This window comes from Oryctolagus cuniculus, chromosome 3 (assembly GCF_051225735.1).
Source record: "Oryctolagus cuniculus isolate XC-2025 breed Fujian yellow rabbit chromosome 3, ASM5122573v1, whole genome shotgun sequence".
NCBI lineage: Eukaryota > Metazoa > Chordata > Mammalia > Lagomorpha > Leporidae > Oryctolagus > Oryctolagus cuniculus.
Genome location: NC_142869.1, coordinates 95,014,636 through 95,022,062, shown reverse-complemented (window position 1 = coordinate 95,022,062; position 7,427 = coordinate 95,014,636). Strand labels below are relative to the sequence as shown.

Genomic DNA, 7,427 nt, shown 5'->3' with positions numbered 1-7,427 from the left:
ACACTGAAGAGGACCTAGCCAATGAGAGACAGAGATTGTGCCTAGGCCAAGTAAATACCAAATTGAGCCATCAAAGATTTGTAGGAGTCAGCCAGGTGAGGTGATGGGTATAGAGTGCTGGCTACCATGAAAGATGAGCAGGATGTGCAAATCATAGGTGATAAAAAGTATGATTATTCTCAGAACATCAAGTTGTTCCATATAGCTAGAGCATTTGGCTGGATGTAGACATGTAGCAATATGATGGCCATGAGAGCAAGCAATGGTAGGAACATGGTGCCCCAATGAGAAAGGCCTGAGGTTAGATAATATGGATGAAGCACCACATGGTGTGCCTGGCCTTACCCTCATAGGAGCATTTCACCTACCTAGGATGCTAGAACTCAGCACAGGAAACCACAGAAATATAAGATGTTACAGCAAGAGGACTTGCCTAGCCCCTCATTTCACAAGTAAAAAGACAGCACTCGGAGATTTTAAAAGTGATGCTTAGGTTATGCTAATTTCTTGATGTTATCTCACGCTGGTCAGGTGTGTATCTAGGAGTCTGACGGACATCATTTGCAGGTGTCCTGCAGCTATAAAATGTGAGCCATCTATCTTCCTGCCCCCCATCCTTTATCTCTGACAAACTATTTCAGGCTGAGCTTTGAGATCTCATCATCTGCTTAACACGGCACTTCTACCGGAATGCAAATATCATCTCACTTATCTGCCTCTCCAGTCCCCCAAATCGTGTACTACTTGACCACAGAAACTTTCTATCAACTTTGAATTCCCAGAATCTAACACAGAGCCTGGACAACTATAGGTGCTTAATAATTGTTAGTTGAATGGAGTGAGAAATTAATTATGTTTGCGGGTGCTTTAGAGCAGGTCTACTTATAGTGAGGTGCTTGGACCAGCAGCATCCCCAGCACTTGGAATTTTGTTAAAAATGCAAGTTCTCAGACCCCATTCAGCCCTACTAGACCAGAATCCTTCTAGTTGGGGCCAAAATATGTGCTTTGTCAAGCTCTTCTGGTGACTCTAATGCTTGGAAGTCAGAAAATCACTGCTTTAAGGGATATAAAAGAAAATAGGACTTGGAAAGGAACAAATGCATAAACTCAATTAAGAAGCACTTTGACAACATTCTATTCTTATTTCAAAAATAATCTAACCACAAATGAGATGGTTGGAATAAAATCTGGCCACGGTGATGAGGGAAGAGAACAGTATATAATTTTTCACTTTTTATGCTTGCATACAAATGTTATTAGTACCATGTATTTGTAATATATGTTAGGTTCTTTTGAAGGACACTGACATATTTTATACCTATATATGAATATGTACATGTTTTATTATAAATATATACACACACTATATATAACAATACTGAGGAATATAGTGGTAAAGTGAAGGGTCCTTCTTACTTCTCAGTTCCAATTCTACCACCCACTGCCAGGAGGAGTTACCATTAAGAGGACAGGATACAATTGTTTTGTCATATGTCCATGTGCCTGTAGAAACTATAAAAAAAGTAAAGAAGATTATACTATCTATAATAGTTCTGTGATTTTTCTCTTAGAACATACACAAAGAGGGCTTTAAAAATTCATGGAAAATACACATTATCTTTTGATAGACTTATTTATTTTCTTATTTTTTATGTTTTTAAATAGAATTAGCAAAATGGTGTATATTTAGGGGGTACCATGTAATTTTTTTGCATGTAAAATCATTTTAATTTTTTAAATTTTTATTTAATAAATATAAATTTCAAAAGTACAACTTTTGGATTATAGTGCTCTTTTCCCCCCATAACCGCCCTCCCACCCACAAATCATCCCATCTCCTACTCCCTCTCCCATATATACATGCATTATGTAATATCCAATTAGGGTAGATATAATTCCATTATTCCATTATTTCTCATTTATATAAGGAGATTTCAAAAAAGTTTGTGGAAGAGTAGAATTAATAGATAGGTTTTTTATGGTGCAAAGAGTTTTGAAACAATGCATAGTTTTTTTTCAGTAATTGATCTCCTAATCACTACAAGAATCTGTGCACTGACCCAAACTCTGGCAGGTCTATTAGAGAAAATGCTTCAGAGAAAGGGTGTATTCAAGGACCAATGTCCGAAAGGAAGTGATTCCACAGTTAACTGCAATAAATATTGCATACATATATAATAATACCATTGATGATTCAGAATCAGTGCAGCAATCCATTGGAAATAATTCAAAGTGTATCTGTGTTACTAATTGGACTCCCTCTTCTATCTCAATAATATCAGTAACTTCTTCCAAGTGTTCCCAGACTCTCACAACCCTGCCAACAATCTGCCTTCCATCAGTTAATCCCAGCCCACTTCCATGTCTCTGCAGCTGCTTTTTAAAACTTCCTTTCCCCCAAGAATTTCTTCCTCATCATAAAATTCAAATGCCAAAGGATTTCGCAGGTTGCACTAGTCTAATATAGTTAAACATGCAAAAACAAAAGAAGTGTTTATAGATCCAATCATCATAAGTTATAAAACATTTAATTGTATTTTTCAGGGTCTAAACTGCCTGTGTAATTTTTAAAACAAATTGTTTAAGACTTATTTATGTATTTGAGAGGCAGAGCTGCAGAGAAAGAAAGACAGAGAAAATCTTCCATCCACTGGTTTACGGCCACAATAGCCAGGATTAAGCTAGGCTGAAGTCTGGAGCCAGGAGCTTCTTCCAGGTCTCCTACTTGGGTGCAGAGACCCACACTCTTGGTCCATCCTCTGCTGCTTTCCCAGGCACATTAACAGGGAGCTGCATTGGAAGTGGGGCAGCCAGGACTCAAACTGGTATCCATATGGGATGCCAGCACCGCAGGCCACGGCTTTAACCCACTGAGTCAAAGCACCAGCCCCTATAATTAACAATTTATGACAGAGTATGTGGAGGGCTGGAGGGCAATAAATACGACAGGTAATTTTCCAAGGGTTGTACTTTGATTTTGAATCAGAGTTCACAGCCTATTCTCTTAGCGTTAGGGACATGACAAATATTGTCAGAGATACTGTCAGTGTTCCCTCCTTGTAAATGTCCAGTGATAAAGGAACTAGAAATTACAAAGGAAAGTTTGTACATTTCATTGTAGGTGTCAAAGGCTTCTAGTTAACAAATCAACTCTCAAATCCTGCCTTTGTTCCTTTACCATGTGTGAAATCTCAGGTTAAGGTACACACCTGCAGCAGCATAAAGATGAAGTCATGGTCAGGTGTCCTTGATAAGACTCAGGTAGAGATGCTAACATCCTTTCCAACAAAATGAAATGCGATTCTACCCATTAAAAATCTAACCTCCCATTTTAGGGAATTAGGAACTACATATATATACTAGAATATTAGGTAGTTTAAAAGAACAGACATGTGGATTAGGCCTACCTGTTCTAAGATGGAAAGAAATTTGCGATATATTAAATATATATTTCTTAAAGATATTTAGAATGCTATTGAAGATCCTATTTTATGCTTTTTTATGTTTACTTGCATGTGTATGTAAGTATGTTTCAATTTTTTGTGTGTATGTGATGTATACACATATGCATATGCATGTGTGTATGTGGTGCATATATATGTGTATGTACTTATCTCCAAACCAAAAAATAAATGAAAAATGTTTGTAAATATTTAAGCATACCAAATTTTTTTTCCTTTTTTCCTCTGTGGAGAGGGACATTGAGGGGTGGTGAGAAACTGATATAAGTATTTCACATATTTCATACTTTTGAAAAATAGAATAATTTTCATTTATTAACAAATCTGACAAAAAAAAAGGAGGCAACTTTAAGAGATTCAAGGCTCCAGTCTTTTTTTTCACCAGCATTGGATCTTAATGTGTCAACAAATATGCATATAAATTGACTTTGAAAACCATGGGACTGGACAATGTCATCTAAGAAGGGACATAAGTATATGTGGGCTAGGAGCGTGGGTGAAGACAACTCAGCAGTGAAGTAGAGGGCCTTCTTCAAGAGAAGAATAAAAATGTATGAATACAAAATTAGGTATGGTAAAGTGATAAATTCATTACAACAAATTTCAAATATATAAAGGACGATAAATATCACCAACACCACAAAATCTATAAAAATTATATAATATTTAGAAATATTAAATACCTGACCAATTCTTAAGTACTTTTCCCCTATTTTACAAGATGTTTATTTATCTATATTTCTTTTAAAGAGAGAGAGAGAGAGAGAATGAGAGAGGGAGAGAGGGAGAGGGAAGGAGGGAAGGAGAGAGAGAGAGAGAGAAGAGAGATGGAGAGGAATCTTCCATTCATTGTTTCAACACCTTAATGCCAGCCATAGCTGTGGTTGGTTCACACAGAAGTCAGGAACCCAGAGCTCAATCGGGGTGTCTCATGTGGATGACAGGGATACAAGTACTTGAGCCACCATCTGCTGCCTCCCAGGGTGCACATAGCAGGAAGCTGGATCAGCAGCAGAGGTGAGATTCGATTCCAGGCACTCTGCCACGAATGCAGATGTCCCAAGCAGCGGTTTAACCTGCTGTACCACAATGCCTGCTCTTTTCCCCTATGTTTAGGCTGCATATTCTGATTTCCTTTTCATATGAGTAAGACTTTGGAATATTTCCTGTTGGAAGGTGATTTTGTCTTTCTTCGAGGATTTTTCTCCTCTCCTGCACACATGCATCCAACCCATGGAGATGGGTTCCATGCACGTCATGAAGCTACATTCAATCCTGCATCCTCATGTGTGGTCAGGGGGATGTCTGACAATAACTTCGCTAACTTAACACGACAGTGAGCCATAACTAAAACTCACTAAAATCCAGGGTAACCATCCTTAGCCCAAATGCCCTTTCACCAGACTCCCACAATGACCAAGTACAATGCAATAACACTGAACAAGATGGGAAACAGGATAGTGGAGTTGAATGAAAAGAGACTACTGTCTCAACCCTTGGGTTAAAATATTTGTCTTGCAAGTTTTGCAGAAACTCATGACCATGTCAGCCCTTTTGCCCAGGGTCTTTGATGAAGTCTGTGTGGTGGAGTGGTCTGAAGTTTAAGCTTCATCAGCTCCATGGCATATCTGCCTCTGGGTCAAGCAGAGCACTCCGTAAAGGAGGCTGAGGAAGAGATTCTTCAGGCATGTGGAAAAAAAATCAAGATAGTGATGTAGCTGAGCTATCAAGAGAAGGTTTTTTTTTTTTTTCTAAAAGGGTGTGAAAAACTATGTCAAATTTTGATGATAGGTTGAATACTACAAAAATAAAAATAACTGCTGGAGTTGACAAAATGTGGGTCATTGTTGACTTTGAGGAAGTCATTTAAGTAGTAGAAATGAAAATAAAAGCACAGATAGTTGTGGAGGGTATGGATTTTGATGGAGTATAAATAGAAATTACTCAGCTCCATTTGAGGCAAACCTTCCTTCCCATGTTTTGGAAGCCTTCAGCTGTACCAGCATAGAAGTAACTATTTGGTTCTCTGATGCACCATACTAAAATCATCTCTTAAAAGTTTTAATGCTTTCTACTGAAAGTTCATTATGATTAGGGCAAAAATTTTTGTATCTTGTATTTCCAGTGCCTACTATACAGGAGATACTGGTAAATATTTGTTGAATGAGTGGATGCCATTCAGATGTAGTTTGAGTCTACAAGTCTACTTACCCTCCAGAATTTTTTATGTCCACTGTATTTCAAGAAAAATGTTCATGTCTTTGCAAGAGTACTAAATAGCATCTCATATCTTTGGTTAAATTTCTCCCTGAAAAGAGAGAGGGAGAGGGAGATAAATAACTTCAGTACAATCCAATTCAAATAATAGTTACAGAGCACTATTTCTTAAGGATTCAAAATGAAACTATGTTCTCCAGAATAAAAATGAAAAGCTTAATAGAGTTTGGTAAATAATAGGATATACGCCCAGGATATCAGGAAGGAATAGAGGTAAGATGTGAAGAAAGCTCTCTGGGAGAGACATATACTGTCTGAGCTGAAGTTTTAAGAAAATAGAAGTTATCCAGTAGAAATTAACATAAATTTCACCCAGGTACATTGTACATACGTCAAGAATGTAAGATGTTTGTTCATATGAAAAGAAAGAAATAGCAGGATGCCTCTGAGAAGTTTCAGGGCCCAGCTCTAAAGTACTTTGCAAGAAATGCAAAGAAACTTGAGCTTTAGCCTGAAGGTGTCAAGAAAATATTGACAAGGCAAAACAACTCAGAATTACACAGGAAGCAGAAACTTGGCTTCCAAGTCTCTTTTGAAAATTAGAATGTGTCTACCCATTTGCTAGGGACCTTGCCTCCTATTTCCTGTTTACAAAAAAATGAAGATTTTTAACTTCCTTTTCAGGATATAACCTGTTCAAGCAACCCCTGCCGTGTACAGTCCCACAGTCCTAAAAAGTTCTGGAAGTAAATCTCTCCGCAGCTGCAGTACAGTCACAGTGTGTCTGCTGACTACTCGAGAGTGAAAACAAATAGCAGTCATGTGCTGGCCACACATTCCAATGGGGATCCTGCCATCTGTCTTTGTGTTCATACAGCCATTCAGATTTCCAGTTCATACCAGCTCAGTGCCACTTCCAAGCAGAACTTGGAACGGTTAGAACAGAGAGAAAGTTCACGGACAGCATGGAGCTTTGCAGAGAGTTTAGCACACACACACACAGAAGAAATAACATTAGGGCAACATTTTAGTAATATTTGTGATAACAGGAATAATTCTGCCTGATAGCAGGCAGAATTGGTGGTAGAGTGGCCAGTGGTGTGAACAGGACCCAGAATCTGACTATACTACAAAACCACACATACTGGATGTTGGGAAACCTAAAACATGTTTTTCAGTGAGCATAAACCTACTCTTAGTGGTCATTGCATTATTAACTTACTTAATCCTTCTACTATTTCCATGAAAAAGGTATTTAGCATGCCCACTTATGGGTTGAATTGGCCTCCAAGAATCATGTTAGTCTAAATCCTTGCTACCTGTGATTGGAAGATATTTTGAAATGGGGTCCTTAACAACTTAATCATATTAAGAGGATGTCATTAAAATCATTGGGCCTAATTTGATGTGACTATTGCCCTCATAGAAAGAGGGAAAGTTGGACAATGCAGTGGGAAGGTAGAGGTAGAGACTGGGATGGTGCAACTACAAGTTGAGGGATGCCAAGGGTCATCAGCTGTCATCAGAAGCTAGAAAATAGTCATGGAACAGTTTTTGCCTTAGAGTCCTCAAAAGGATTTAGCCCCGTTGACAACTTGATTTTGGATTTCAACCTTGCAGAGCTGTGAAATAAAGTCTGTTGCTTTAAGCCACCTTGGCTGCAGACTTTGTTACAGCCAGTCTAGGAAACCCATGTCTCCCTTTTAATAGATAAGGAAATGATACTGAGAGAGGTCAAGTACTTTGA

The 7,427-nt window shown here is 38.1% G+C and overlaps 1 long non-coding RNA gene across 1 annotated transcript; it reads right to left on the bottom strand.

The window, feature by feature from the left end:
• Positions 1-1,312: 1,312 nt before the first annotated feature.
• On the bottom strand, positions 1,313-5,773 carry LOC149127434 (uncharacterized). The gene is made up of 2 exons (XR_016231559.1): positions 5,675-5,773; positions 1,313-1,514 (listed from the first exon to the last, which is right to left on the bottom strand). It is a non-coding gene; the product is annotated as an uncharacterized LOC149127434 (long non-coding RNA).
• Between the last annotated feature and the right edge of the window lie 1,654 nt (positions 5,774-7,427).